At 38.2% G+C, this 15,976-nt stretch overlaps 1 long non-coding RNA gene across 1 annotated transcript in view; it reads right to left on the bottom strand.

Moving 5' to 3' along the window:
* Window positions 1–1,385: 1,385 nt before the first annotated feature.
* The window catches only part of LOC113921353, a 66,766-nt gene continuing 52,175 nt past the window's right edge, over window positions 1,386–15,976 (bottom strand). The window contains exons 2-3 of the long non-coding RNA XR_003519650.1: window positions 2,182–2,318; window positions 1,386–1,454 (exon numbers count right to left, since the gene is read on the bottom strand). This is a non-coding gene — a long non-coding RNA (uncharacterized LOC113921353). The remainder of the gene's footprint in view (window positions 1,455–2,181; window positions 2,319–15,976) is intronic.

Raw genomic sequence — 15,976 nt, 5'->3', positions numbered from 1 at the left:
ATTCTTTTAGTTAAAATAGAATGCATTTTCCCCAGTGGCATGAAGTGCTATATCTGGAGAATCATTTTTAGTGCTTCTGTATTTCAAGAATATGTGACAAATTCTTAATCACCTGGTTATCAAAACATTGCACAAATGGGAGTATCACCTTTCTTTCTAAAAGCCTATAATAAAACTTAAAAGGTTTACATGACATTTTATAGACAACTTTCTCTTCTATGTGATGGGAAAATAGACCAAATTATTCAGGAATAAAGGAATATACATCCTGTGAGTAGATAAACTTATCTAATTAGTGCAGTCTCCCCTTTGATCAGAGAGTTCTCTCTTTTCCAAACTATAGAATATTTTTTTGGAAGAAATAAATTAGTCTTGTCACACCTTCAATTTCTGCTATGCTCATCGTATATTCTTAGCCCAATTCTGTACATTGCATGTCATTTTGGTTTTCTCTTTGGATAAGGAAATAAAACCTTGGATGTCTATGCTGTTCAGATCCCCAAGGCAGGAGGGCATAGGCCTGGTGTCCTGCCTTTGGAGCCACACATGCCATGCCCACAGGACTGGCCCAAACTTTGGCGGGCAATCTTGCCCACAGAATCGGTGAGCTGATGATGAATGGCTGTGAAGGCTTTGTGATTGCTCAGGCTCCTTTGTGGGACTGGACAATGGAGGAGGACACAAGTCTGGCTCAGGAGAGCAACGGATAAAACTGCTGGGTAGGATGGCGGGCTCCTGCCGACACGACCACTTGTTGACGTTGAAAGGATTTCACAACAAGTGAGCAGAAACAGAAACGATTCTGTTCGGCAGAGCTATTAGTTGCAACGTGTGGCCCCGGAGCGGTCACTCCCGATGTGTTTCCTCACTAATGAGCTCTGAATGCCCATTAAACTGGGCTGCTATAGGCCCAGAGCCACCCGGACAACGGCATGCATGAATGCCTTCCCCTGTTACTATTGGTTGGCCCAAGGAAGAAACAACTGGTATCACTCAAATTTAAACAGAGTTGACAGTACAGTTAAATGATCATTAATTAGAGTTTGTGGGCAGATAAAGACGCAGAGCCATTTCTAATGGCAAGATAGGTTAGCGTGACTCACTTGGGAGCATAACTCAGTCTGGTCCTGCCCTATTTCTTGGGCCATGTGGAGGGGCATCCATGGGATTTTAGACAGGGTAAAATAATCTGTAGAAAAGTGTGTGGGGTGACAAAAATAAAGCTTTATAAGATGTAGGACGTTTTTTAGTGATTAATAATACCTCAGACATAGTGCTAAGAACTGAATTCAATTGTATCTATGAAAAGTTCTTCAGCTGGATGTGATAGTATAGTAGGAGGTGCAAAAGAAGGCTTGAAAAGTTAAAAAACCAGGCTTGAACTTTGGCTCTTAAATTTATTTGTTGAGTGATCTCGAGCAAGTTTTGAAACTCAGGAATCTCCATTTCTCCATCTGTAAAATGAGGATAATCATCACCTCAACTTCACAGGGTTATTGAAAGGATCACATGAGGAAGAAATTCATAGGTTATATTGAATCATACAACCATCATTATCTCTCACTTTTGAGCTAACTGTGTTATACACAGAATAACATATCCAGAAGGTTGGTAGGTCTACCAATAAGCAAAGGCAAAGATGGTTCCAGTGAAAAGACAAATTTAAATTTTGTTTCCCAAACATTTCATTCTGAGAGTAATGATTCAAGCTGCATGACACCTCAAAATACCTCAAGAGAAAAATCAATCACTCTCTTAGAGGTCTTTTTCCTAATTGTTCATCTCATGGTAGTATCTCCTCAGAAATAATGGCAATAGAACTGAATGAAGAACAATATGTCATGATCAGAAGATTAACATCTTATTCAGAAAGTAAGAAATATTCTCATATACATCCTTGACTTCAAACACCATCCCCATAACCCATAAATCTCTACATAGAACTTCATCTGCTCTCCTGAAACCCAGATCTGGAACCCAGGCTTCCTTCATATCTAAAATGGATATTTCACAAGAATCTCAAATGTAATATTTCTATAAAAGTTAGCTTTTGCTGTATGATAAACTTCTCCAAAACTTAGTGGTTCAAAACAGTGACTATTGATTTAGCTCATGATTCTAGGAGTCGGCAATTTGGGCTGGGCTCAGTGGGGTGATTCTTCTGGTGTTGGCTGGACTCACTCATGTGTCCATGCTCAGGTATTTGGTAAGATGGGCTGGTTGGCTGGTCCAGGATGGCCGCGGTCAAGATGGCTTATTTCTGCTGCACACGATCTTCCATCCTGGAGTTGGGCAGCCTAGGCTTGCTCACATGGGGGCTACATGGTTCCAAGAGAAAGAGCAGAAGTGGTCAGAGCCTTTTCAGGCCTAGACTTGGAACTGGCATGCATTCCTGCATTCTATTGGCCAACACAAGTCACAGGTCAAGGGTGGGAGAAAAGGGTTGAATAGATTCCATTTCTTGGTGGAAAAAGATGCAAAGTCTCACTGCAAAGAAGTGTGGATATACAGAGGGAAATTAATATGGCCATTTTTGCTGATAATCCCAAACTGTTCCAAACTGAACTCACTATGGTCCCAATGAAACTCTTCTCACCCTTGTTTGTCCCATTTTGGTTAAAGCCATCAAGGCCTACCCAAAAACTTTAATGTTATTCTGGGACATTTCATGCTGACAGTGGGTGGCTGAGTTTTATTATGTCTACTTGCTTGATAGATCTTTATTCAATACTCTCATCATCTCCAATCTAATAGACTCCCAGTTTGAATATAGGTTCTTCTCATTTTTGCCTGGATTATTCTGATAACACAACTGCTTTGTCTCCAGTATTACTTTCTATATTAGTTTTCTATTGCTATGTCACAATGTACTACAAATTTAGCAGCTTAAAAAAACACCCATTTATTATCTCACAGTTTCTGTAGGTTGGAAGTCTGGGTATAAGTTAGCTGGATTCTCTGCCAAGGATCTCACAAGATCAGCTGGGTTATGTTCCTTTCTGGGGCTCATAACCCTTTACCAAAGTCATGGGACTATTAGCAGAATTCAGTTCCTTGCTATTGTAGGATGGAGGTCTCCACTTTCCTTCTGGTCATCAGCACTAGAAGCCACCTGTTGTTCCTATCAAAAGGCCTCCTCCATAAACATGGGAGTTGCTTTCTTCCAGGCCAGTAGGAGCATATCTCTTTGACTTCTATCCTTTCCCCATCCCAGGATGCTAAGACAGAATCTTATATACAATATAACTAAATTACAGGAATAACCTGTCATCATTCTCAAGTTCCTCTCACATTCGAGGGTAGAGGACCACACAAGTTATGCACACCTGCTCACTGGCAGGGAGAATCTTGGGGACCATTTAGAATTCTGTCTACTATATCTTCCTCCAAAAGTAACCATCTCATCAGAATGCAAATTGGATTATGCAATTCCTTGACTTTTAATCCATTTATGGATTCCTATTACCTATAAGATAAACATCTTCTTTGACAGATTGAATCTTTCCCTTGAAAGTCTTTCTCACATAAGCCAAGACACAAGAAAAATGTTCTCAGTTTGGAGTAAGCCCATCAAGTCAGAGACATGGCTAGACCAGCAGACAAGTGGCACGTATCTAAATGACTTAGGCTCAAAACATATCATCTGACACAGATGTAGTGAAAAGAAGGGCCATTTGTACCCCAAAGTTCATAGCAGCAATGTCTGCAATAGTGAAACTATGGAAAGAGCCGAGATGCCCTTCGACAGAGTAATGGACAAAGATGTGTTCCATATATTGGGGCACCTGGGTGGCTCAGATGGTTCAGCATCTGCCTTCAGCTCAGGTCATGATCCCAGGGTCCTGGGATCAAGCCCCGCATCTGGCCCCCTGCTTGGCGGGAAGCCTGCTTCTCCCTCTCCCACTCCCCCTGCTTGTGCTCTCTCTCTCGCTGTGTCTCTTCTCTGTCAAATAAATAAATAAAATCTTAAAAAAAAAAGATGTGTTCCATATACACAATGGAATATTACTCAGCCATCAGAAAGGATGATTACCCAACTTTTACATCAACATGAATGGGACTGGAGGAGATTATGCTCAGTGAACTAAGTCAAGCAGAGAAAGTCAATTATCATATGGTTTCACTTATTTGTGGAACATAAGGAAGAGCGTGGAGGACATTAGGAGAAGGAAGGGAGAAATGAAGGGGGGAATCAGAGGGAGAGACGAATCATGAGAGACGATGGACTCTGAGAAACAAACTGAGGGTTTTAGAGGGGAGGGGGATGGGGGGATGAGTTAGCCTAGTGATGGGTATTAAGGAGGGCACGTACTGCATGGAGCACTGGGTGTTGTATGAAAACAATGAATCGTGGATCACTGCATCAAAAACTGGTGATGTATTGTATGGTGACTAACATAACATAATAAAATAAAGAAAAATATCTGTTCAGTATTTGGACTATATTTAATCATGCACCCTATGGACACTAAAAAATCATCAGAAAGAAAATTTTGTAGGCCAAATGGGTTTTTTACTCCCTTTAAGACTCGAGAATAAAATAAGTATGCAATATACAAGCATAAGTTTGTGTTTATTAAAAATAAACAAAAAATGATTCTAATAATGTTTAAAGTCTGTAGAGTTATAGATATTCAACAACATAATTAAACGTTGTCAACTGTACTCAATCCCACTTAATTAATAGTTCACTTTTATCATTTGGCTACTCTATGCCAGGTGCTATGCCTAGCTTATATGCAATATTTCATTTAATTTTTATGGCAGTCCAATGCAGTAGATATGATTAGCCTCATTTTTTTGGAGGAGGAAACTGAGGTAGTAGGAAGTTAGGTAGAGCACAGCTGATGAGTGACAAAAAACGATATTCAAATATGTATGTCAGAATGAGGTTACATGTGAGTACTTTCAGTCCTGGCAACATGGTAGACAGATCCAGTGCAGAGTCCCTTCCCAGACTAAACACACACACACACGCACACACACACACACACACACACACAGTGGATAAAATAAAACACAATCAGTTAAATATGAGTTCAGAATAAAGAGAAAGTCCCAGATACCAGAACGAAGAGTCCAAATGAAATCTGAACAAATGAACACTACAGCAATCTAGGAGAATGCTGGATGTAGAAACATCTTCCAATAGCTAGGAGTTTTCATGTTTGTGTAGGGAAAGAAGACTGAGAAGATGTGGCCTTGGGCCTGATCAAAATGTGCAGCCGGAGCTGTAGCATGTGCATAAGGTTCTAACCCTGGTGGGGCTGCCTTGCCATACAAGAGTGGGGAGAAAATCTCTATTCACAAGGTCATGAAAACAGCAGGGATGTTGTCTCTCCTTGGGGCTCTAACAGAAAAAAATAGCCCCCACCTCCCCCATGAAATATCAAAACCCAAGCCTGAACTGTCCGCAGCTGTGCCTTAGAATACATGTTCCCACACTGTATTGGTATTCCAAGCAAAGAAACACATGTAAAGATTTGTCTTAGACAGAAACCAGAAGCACATGAGTATGCTGTGTACAGACGCTTCTACCCTAGCTCATGGGACCTGGCAGCGAGAAAGTGCAGATAAAGGTGAATTCAGAGTCCAAAATTACAAACCATATGAGGGAATGATCCACTATAAGGGAGAGTCAGCTGATACAATAAAGAGGAGGATGAGCATCTCCATAATTTTAGATGTTCTTATAGCTGAAAGAGTTTATAAAATAGGAAACAAAAAACTTAATTTAAAATATAGACTGAAAACTAAAACATAATTAGATTTGAAGAAAAACTGAATGGAACTGCCATAACTTAATATGTCTTATTTAAATGAAAAACTCAATAGTTATTTAAGTTAAATTAATGGTTATTTAAATTAAAACTTCAACAGCAGACTAAATACAAGAAGAAAAAGGTACAGATTTGGAAGTTGAAACTTGAAAAAAAAGAAAGCAGGTATAACATTATCAAAGGGAAAAAGCATTATGAATAATGCTAAAACGAATAATTTATCAGAAAACTACAGTGATCCTGGCCTGTAAGAACCACATCATCTAGATTCACACTATCTAAAGGAGCAATCAGATAATGACAAACCCACAAGTTAACACACCTCTGTGAGAAACTAAGTCAATTAAGCAGATAAAATTAGCAAAGTCATAAGACATTTTGAAAAACAAAATAAAAACTCTTGAATATATATCTTGCATATTGAAACCTTGAATCTTAAAATTACAGAATAGTATTCTTAATCCTAAAACTAGAGAACAGTATTCTTTTAAAGCACACAGTGGACATTTACAAAGTTAACCATGCACAGAGTCACAAAGCAATTGCCAAAAAGTACTAAAGAATCAAAATACCAATCTTTTTTTTCCTCCTTAATATAGATAAATATAAAAAACAATAATAAAATTATGGTTGTAAACCTCTCATATGTCCGGAAATTAACAAAATATATTTTTAAACAGTTTACCGGTTAAAAATATGTTTCAGAAATGACAACATTTAAAATTAGGTGACAATGAAAGCACTACATTTTAAAAATTATGAGATGGAGCACTGGGTGTTATATGCAAACAATGAATCATGGAACACTACATCAAAAACTAATGATGTAATGTATGGTGATTAACATAACATAATAAAAAAGAGCAAAAAATAAATTATGAGATGGAGCTGGTACTGTACTTGGAGAAAATTTATAATCATTAACACATAAATTAGAAAGAGAGAGATTAAAAATGAATGAGTTAAACATTTAAGTCAAGAAGTTAGAAAAGAGGGTGCCTGGTGGCTCAGTCAGTTAAGCATCTGCCTTGGGCTCAGGTCATGATCTCAGAGTCCTGGGATTGAGCCCCGCATCGGGCTCCTTGCTCAGTGGGGACCTTACTTTTCCCTCTACCCCTCACCTCCCTCTCCCCCCGTTCATGCTCTCTGTCTCTCTCTCTCTCAAATAAATAAATAAAATCTTAAAAAAAATAAGTTAGAAAAGAGCAACATAGTAAAATTTTAAGCAGAAGAAAGGAAATAATAAAGAGAATGTGTTAACGAAAAGAAAAAAGAGAAAGAACAATTAAGCCAAAAGGTATCCTACAGCAAAGACAACAAAATCATTCTCTAGAATGACTGATTTAAAAAGAGAGACAGAAGAAATAAACAAATAAAATCAGGAAGTTTAAAAGGACAAATAAATACAGACAGAAAATATTTAAAAACATAAAGTAAAAAACAGCTTAATGCCAACGATTTTTAAAATTATTAAAATGAACAACAGTCCAGATAAATGTTAATTACTACAAATGACTAATGCAAAACTACTTGACATAAGCAGACTTATTTATAATCATTATATAAATTTGATCTACATCCAAAATTTTCTTGTTATGAAAAAGAACTGGCCAACAAAATTTTTCTGGAGAGACCTATCAAATCTTCCAGGAACAAACACTGTTGTTCTATATCAACTGTTTCAGAAAACAACAAAGGAAGGAAAGCTTCCCAAATCATCTTGGGAGGCTAATAATATCTCCATGGCAAAAGCAGACAAGCTAGTATTGGAAAAAAAACTTACAAGGCACACTTATTCTTGAGTATATATGCAAAATCATAAATAGAATACCAGTAAATCAAATCCAACTCTGTGTGTGTGAGAGAGAGAGAGAGAGAGAAAGAGAAAGATAGAAACAGAGAATGTGTGTGTATATGTTTGTATGTAGGATTTATCATAAGAGGTAAATATGATTTAATACTAAAATATTTATTAATGTAGTTTATCACATGAGTAGATTAAAGGAGGTAAAAACCACATGGTAATTTGAAAAAATGTAAACATGCAATGCAATCATTATTTTAAAATTTTTAGCCAAATTGGAATTGAAAGAATCTTTCTCAATCTGATAAAGAGAATCTACTTCAGACTGAAAACAAACATCATAATTACTGATAGGAGCTCTCCCTTCAAAATTAGGAACAAATCAAGGATGCCAGTTATCAACTTCTATTTAACATTGTATAGGAGATCTTAACCAGTTGCCATCCAAAAACTGTGGATTAGCCATATACTGAGGTAAAATATTTGCAGAACATGTATTTGATAAAGGTCTTATATTCAGAATATAAAAAGAATGTTTCTGGAATATGTAAGTAAGCTACCTACAATAGATCTAAGTTATTAAAGACCCAATGGAGAAAATTATAAACATTTGTTGAAGTACATAAGGGAAGATATTACTCTTTGGAGAGATGTATATGTCATTGTAGGAAGATTTAATATCATGGAGGTGTCCGTTGTCATCTAATAAATCTCTAAATTTAATGCAACAAATCACAACTGACAGTTTTTCACTGGCTTGGCAGAAAGCTAATCCTAAAATTTATATGGATGAATAGAGGGCCAAGAATAATCAAGATAATTTTGAAGAAGAATTAGGAGGAGAAATTTGCTTGACCAGCTATTAAAAGTTATTTTAGAGCCAGGTTAATGAAAGTAGGGTGATATTGCTGCAGGTGTAGGGAGACCAATGAAACAGAATAGACAAAAACAAGCCCATATACACACCTGTGCATGTGTGTGCATGTGGGTGCACGTGTACATACGCGTGTGTGTTGTAAAGATATTCGAAGAGACAGGTGCCGTTACAGATTCATGGGGAAAAAAGAACCACTTACCATCTGATTGGGGAAAAATGGCTTGCATTACAGAAAAAAAGAAAATTGGATCCCCATCTTAAGCCTTTCACTAAAAACAATTCTAGATAAGTTAAAGTTCTCGATGTGAAATACAAAACTTTAATATGCTTAGAAGAAAATAAAAGAAAATTTCATTATAATATCTGGATAAGCAATGATATCATAAACAATACACAAAAGCATCAACCATAAATGAAGTCTTCTTATAAATGACACTACATTAAAATTTAAATAATTAGATAAAAATGGGCACCATGAACAAATAAAAAAGAAAAGCCACTGATTTTTTTAAATGCATATTAAAGGGTTAGAGACAATTTATTAGCATCTAAAATGTATAAACAATTTCAATTAATGTTAAGTAAGTGGCAAACAATCCCTGCCCCATCTCCAGCTCCCTACAATGAAAAAAGGTTGTGAATAAGAAATTCACAGAGAGGGGACACATGACTGGCACACTGTTGAGCATCCACTCCTCGTTTCTGATCAGGTCATGATCTCAGGGTCAGGAGACGGAGCCCCATGTCGGGCTTACGCTCGGCCCAGAGTCTGCTTGAGATTCTCTCTTCCTCTTCCCTTGCCCCTCATGCTCATGCTCTCTCCGTCTCAAATAAATAAATAAATCTTTTAAAAACAATTCTCAGGAAGTAAAAATCCCAATAATAACATCAATAGTAATCAGAAAAAAATCAGCAAAGCAACAGTGAAAGAATGTCGGCTCTTTACACTATGTAAAAATAAAAAGTTTGATGACGTCAGATATCTTATGGTGTCCAGTAAAGGGTTTAATGCTGGAACCAGGCCCTCCCACAGTCTGCTAACAACCTCTTAGGGGAGTAATAATCTGCCTGTCCATCAATAGACAGTACATAAATGTACTTATTACACCACGAACTACTACAGAGCAGAGATCAATGAACAAGATTTAATCAACATGGTTAAAACTGGAATACTCTTCTGGATTATAAAAAGAATAACTTGCTACATTTTAAACTCGGTTTGTACATTTGGGAGGAGAGATTTGGCAAGGGTTTTATTTGCAAACAATGCTAATATCCTGGAAGCACTCATTTTTAGTCATTTATAGCAAATATGCAAATAGATTTCAAGTCGGTAACACTGACTTAAATAACCGTCAGTTATTTGGTCGTTATTAAATGTCACGTTCCCGGGGCTCTCACCAAGGAGGGCTGGAAGGGCAGGACAGCGCTGAGCAGCTCTTGTTTTTTATCAAAACTATGAAATTAAAAAAAAAAAGAAAAGAAACTCTATGTGCTTTGGCCCCCAGGAAACTCAGAGCTCACTGAATTATCAGGCACAGCTGCCATTTTAACTTTGTTTTGGGTTTTATTTATTTATTCCACCTTTCACTTGGTTTTTCATCTTTGATCATCCTTTCAACAGTCTTACTGTCTTGCCTCTTAAGCCAATCCCAACAACAATAGAAAACAAAAATAAGACATTGGAAAATAACTAAAATGTGAAGAAATCGCTTGTTCAGAAAATTAAGTTTAAAACATGTAAATTTAAAGCACGGGAGGAGGGTCGGGGGATGGGTTAGCCCCATGATGGGTATTAAGGAGAGCACGTACTGCACGGAGCACTGGGTGTTATATGAAAGTAATGGATCGTGGATCACCACATCAAAAACTAATGATGTATTGTATGGTGACTAACATAACATAATAAAATAAAAAAGAACTGGGATGTCCAATATGGAAGCCACAAAACACAGCTGGACTTGAAATTTTATTGAGGGCTTGAAATGTAGGTAGTCCGAATTTAGATGTGTTGTAAATGTAGAATACATATGCAATTCAAGGAATAGAAAATGTAAACTATCTCATTGATAATTTTTTATATTGATGACATATTGAGATAATATTTTGGATATACTGGATAAAATAAATTAATTATTTAAATTTTAAAAAAAAGGTAAAGCACGGACCCCCTCCACCTGTCTCAGCCGCTCTGGCATTAGTCAGTGTCCCTAAACCCAAGTCATACAGTAGTGGGAGGGAGAGCGTGTTACTACTTTGAGAGTCCCTGTACCTTTAAAGAATTTCGAGGAAATAAATGGGCAGCGGTTAGGCCCAAGGAAGACTAGCAGTTGGATTCCAGGAACAGTGAAAAGATGTTATGGGGTTAAGGCCTCCCCAGCATCTCTAGATCCACATGCTATTAACCAGTTCAATTATCTTGTAAGCAAAATGCCCCACCTAGCCTGGGACACGGAGCAAGCAGACAACTAGAGTTCTCTTCTCTTAAAGCCTTTTTTTCAACATTTGGCCATGTCTGGAGACATTTTGGGTTGTCACAGCTAAGGAGGTGCCCTTGGCATTTAGTGCGTAGAGCTTAGGGATGTTGCTAAAGATCCTACAATGCACCGAACAGCCCTCCTCCCCTACCCCAACAAAGAAGCACCCAGCCCAAATGCCAATAGTTTCAAGGTTGAGAGACCCACCCCCCCACCACCGCCCGCTCAGAGTTGAAGTTTAATAGTAGAGATTTAGAAGAAGCTAACTGCTTTTTAAATTAAAATCATTGGTTTCTCCTAGAACACTATGGAGTCCGTCAAGTATGTGTTTCAGATTCTTCATTTTGTGAACAATCACATAGGGTTTGGGGTATGGAAATATCGATTCCAACCAGACCACACTTTATCTAGTATATGTCTCTTTCCAGCAAATGAGATCACTTGTCAAAGTTTGAATTTTCTTGTCAAATAATAGATTTTTAAAAAATACTCTTTAATAACATGATTTGTAATTGTTCTTTCCCCTACCAGTAGGAAAAAAAAAAGACGCTTTCCATTTTTGTTAAAATGTTTTCATATGATAGAAGATATTCCACTAGAAATGTTCGAGTTGTTCAAATAAGACTTTGTGGTTTGCATTTTAAAGAAAGATTAAAGTGGCTGGAGGGAGAAAGCCAGTGGAGCTGCGGCCATTTACTGCACACGGGCAGTGGGGTCTAGAAAGAGGAGACATGGCCAGGAATCAGAAACCCATCTTTTACTCTGGTGGTCCTCAAAGTGTGGTCCGTGGAGCAGTAACACCATCAGCATCAGCCAGGAATTAGTGAGAAATGCAGGTTCTCGGGCCCCACCTCGACCTGCTGACTCGCACATCAGGAGCTGGGGCAGTCACACAAGACTTCCATGTAACCCTGATGCACACAGACCTAAAGCTCCTTCACTTCTTACTGATATCACTTGGGCAAGTCAGTGACCTCCGTGACCCTCAATTTCTTTGTGTATTTGCCTCTCTGGAGGAAAACAAAAGGCGAATTCACTATAAAAGCGCTTTGCAAACTGCATGGTGTAATGCTAATATTATTAATGTGGAACATACCAAAGTCAGAATCCATGCTGTTGAGGATAGACGGCCTGGACCTCCCTTACAAATGTGTCCTTGACTTTTTCTGTTCGTTATCCCCAAAGCGGAGATGTCCACCCCTAGGACAAGTGGCTTGGGCCATGTATCAATCAGATAGAGGGTTCACAGAAATGACTCAGTGTTTACCAGGGTAAACAAGAAAACTTGCAAGCCATGCAAAAAAGGCACCCCAAAACACTTAACGATTATTTTCATCCTGGCATAACTGTATCCCGATGTACTTGGTTCTTGTTGATGACAAATTGTACCCTGAACTTCAGTCCCACAGGTAAAGTCTGAGAACTAGAAACACGCTGTGGGAATGGCATTTGGTCTGGTTGGTCACCCATCACCTCTCAAAAAAGGAATGAAGTCTTTGTATTAATCTCTAAATTAATAATTTCTAAATTAATCTCTCATGCTCTCGTTCCTTCTTCATTGCTAAGCTACCATAGCAGCAAATGCTCTCAGAATAACACAAGTTGTGGAGTCTCAGCTGGATCCCTAAATAGTCAGTGGATAATTTTTCAAAGATTTATTTATTTATTTGAGAGAGGGAGAGAGCCGGGGGAGGGGCAGAGGGAGAGGGAGAGAGAGAATCCCAAGCAGACTCCCTGCTCAGTGCAGAGCCCCACATGGGGCTCTATCTCACGACCCTGAGGCCATGACCTGAGCCAAAATCAAGAGTCAGATGCTCAGCTGACTGAGCCACCCAGATGCCCCCTCACTGGATTATTTTTTATTATGAGTATAAAATAATCTGGAGATTTTGAGTGTTTTAGTTGAGGTTCCAAAGTGATATTATAAGGGTATTTTCTCCACCCCCACATTCCAGCGAAGCCTCTATTTACTGGAACTTAAGAGTTCTAAGCTGTTTTGTTTCCTTTACCTCATAAAGTCAAAAGAGTATCTTAGAAAATTGTGTGGGCAACAAAGTAAAATCACTGTAGATGCTGTTTTTATTTAGAGCATGTAGAGAAGTGAGGCATTTATTCGCAGCAGGTTCTGGTCTTGGTACCCACCTGTAAAGTAGGATCATATCACTCACCTATCAGAGTTGTCTGGATAATTTAATGAGATAATAAGATGTTCAGTACATGCAAAGAATTTCATGCAGTGGGTGGCACATATAAGTGCTCATTTGAGATAATATTTATTTATCTCTGAAAGTCATTTCAAAGGCCCAGTCTTGCTTTTGTGGACACATAAGGACCTCTCCCATTTCTGCCCACACCGTTTGAATTTTCTTGGTAAACATGACTGGATTCACTTGTGGAAATCATGAATATAGTGATGGGTTTCACAAAAACTATAGCTTTTTTTTGCCTGCTATCCACATAGGTAGCGAGTGGAAGAGAATTTCAGGTATGGGGAGCTCTGAACTTGGAGTTTGGGTTATAAAAGGACATTTGTGAAACAATGGGTCAATATGTGAACATACCATTGCCCCTGCTGATAAGGAGAGTCAAACAGAGCAAATTTTTACTGCCAAAATGGGGTGCTGAGAAAGGTGTCATTTGCCTCCTGACATTTAAATTTGGGGTGACACGGTGCCTGTCTTGTTGGGTATGTCATAGTGACTTTCAGCCAAGCCCAGTGGTTCCATTACATTGTGAGCATTGCAATGTGCCCTTTGCTACCTCGGCCCCAAATCTCTAAAACCAGCAAGTGTTATTTGTAAAAATAGACCCATTGAGCATTCATCCTGAGCCAGCAAAGTGCTCCCATCAGTTCACTAGTGAGCATTTGCTGTGCGGAGACACGGGGTTACACACTGGGAACCTAACAGTCTACCTGACAAAACCAATCCCTGCCCTAACAGAGTTCCCCCTTGGGTTCTTTCTGTACTTATTATAGTTTTCACTACAGGAAAGATATTTTTATTCCCATTTCACAGATTGCAGGAGTGAGGCTCAGAGAGTTTAAGTCCTCAGAGATTGGATTCAAATTCAAGTTTCTCTAACCCTTATTCCGATCTTATTTTCAAAATGCCTGATGGTCTTCAACTATATCTGGTGTTGAGCCCTTTTTATCATGAGAATTGTAAACTTGAAGTACTCTTTCAATGGAGAAGTGACAGATTCTGAATAACTCTTTGCACTTCATTATGTTTAAGGCATGTTTCAAGGTTTAAGCAATGACTGTCATCTGTGTACAGGTTGCTTATGACTTAAGTTGGTTGTCTGCTTACATTTTTTTATAACCTTCAACATAAGGAGGAAGAGTGCTCATCCCTGTTATCATCTTCACGTGCAGAGAAGGAAACTGAGACCCCAGAGTTAAGTAAGTGGAAAAGTTGGCATTCAAAGCCAGTTCTCCGACTTCATGCACTGGATTTACTTTCTATCCTGAGTGACTGTGGGAGCAGTGGCACAAGGCCCCCACAAGGATGCAAATTTGTGGCTGTGTATGGTGCACGAGTATCAGACAAACAGTCCCACTTCTGTCATGAAAGTTATTTCTCTCCTTTTAACAATTGGATATTTCTGGCTAATCTTGAGATTAGCCAATCTATGTTGATGAAGAGATCACTTGGTCTTTAAAACATATTTTTATGTATGTGGTTGATAATGACTATTTCAATATTTTGCGAATAATCCCCGAAAGGATGGGAGAGAAGTTCCAATAGCTCTAAGGGTCAAATTTAATTCTGTAAGAGTTTATTAGTAAAAAGATTTGGGTTTTGTTCATTTCCTTCCAGTGTATTCTATGAATGCAATCTGGGTAGAGTTCTGATTTGTAAATAAAAACCTTGAATTTTCACACCCTGATCCCCTAGCTTATTAGCCTTGGGTCTTGGAAAACTCAAGATGCAGGTTCCTCATCTACCAAATGAAGCTAGAGTACCTTCTTTCTATTGTTACTGTAAGGATTAAATGTGATAATTTATGTAAAAATGATCTAGAAATTATAAGTCACAAAGGAAAGTGATGCATTAGATACTTTGGTGTCCTTAAAATTTTAACTTGGGGGCATAAACTCATGATGGTAGATGCTAGTGTTTTCATAAATTGGGAGGCTTAGAGGGAGCTCATGCCTGGACAGAAATTATGCTGCTGAGTTTATCATTTGTGTGTTTACCTCCTTCACTTAATGGAAAATCTGGAGGGTGGGCAGGCATTATGACTTATTCAGCTTGTTTATCTCCAGTGGCTGACACTCACACAAAAACATTTGAGCACTCAATAAATATTTTGAGGAATGAATGAATCTGACCATCTACTGGGAGGTGAGATCATAAAGGGAACATAAAGCCTTATAGTTCATCATCAGGCTCCCCTGCTAGCTCGAAGACATGAGCGTCAATGGAAATGAGAGTTGGTCCAAGATTATACATGGATCTTTTGTATATTTTTCATTGACTTCTCGCTCTAAGCATTAGCTTTCTTTATGTTCCTGGAACTATAAAAACACTAGCTTTTATACAATCGTAAGCTATGCCTTAGATTTATGAATTTATGGAAACCAAGGTATTTAATACCTTACATTTCTGTGATTTAAATTTACACATTCCTGAAAATTCAGCCCGAGATTGCCTACAAAAGTAAATACATGCCCCAATTTGTCTAAAACAGTCCTGGTTTATATCTGCCGTCCTGAAGGGGGGGTTAATTATTAATAGTTCTTTCATTCTCCAAAGCATTCTGTTTTGGATAATTGAGAAAAACTGGAATGGATGTAACTTGCTAGATTTCTTTGTTGCTGCTAGAAGTGAGAGAGGCAGTATTGTTGTATGGTTAGAACATACGGGCTTTGGGATCTAACAGCCGGATCTTTAATTCCATCCCCTTAATTTACTAACTATTTAATCCTAGGCAAGTTACATAACCTCTCTAAATGTCATTAGTAATTACTGCTATTAAAACAGAATTGCTGGGGCACCTCGCTGGCTCAGTTGGAAGAACATGTGACTCCTGA

This window comes from Zalophus californianus, chromosome 9 (genome assembly GCF_009762305.2).
Source record: "Zalophus californianus isolate mZalCal1 chromosome 9, mZalCal1.pri.v2, whole genome shotgun sequence".
NCBI classification, from domain to species: domain Eukaryota; kingdom Metazoa; phylum Chordata; class Mammalia; order Carnivora; family Otariidae; genus Zalophus; species Zalophus californianus.
Note: the sequence above shows the minus strand (reverse complement) of the source record. Positions and strands in the feature narration are given on the sequence as shown.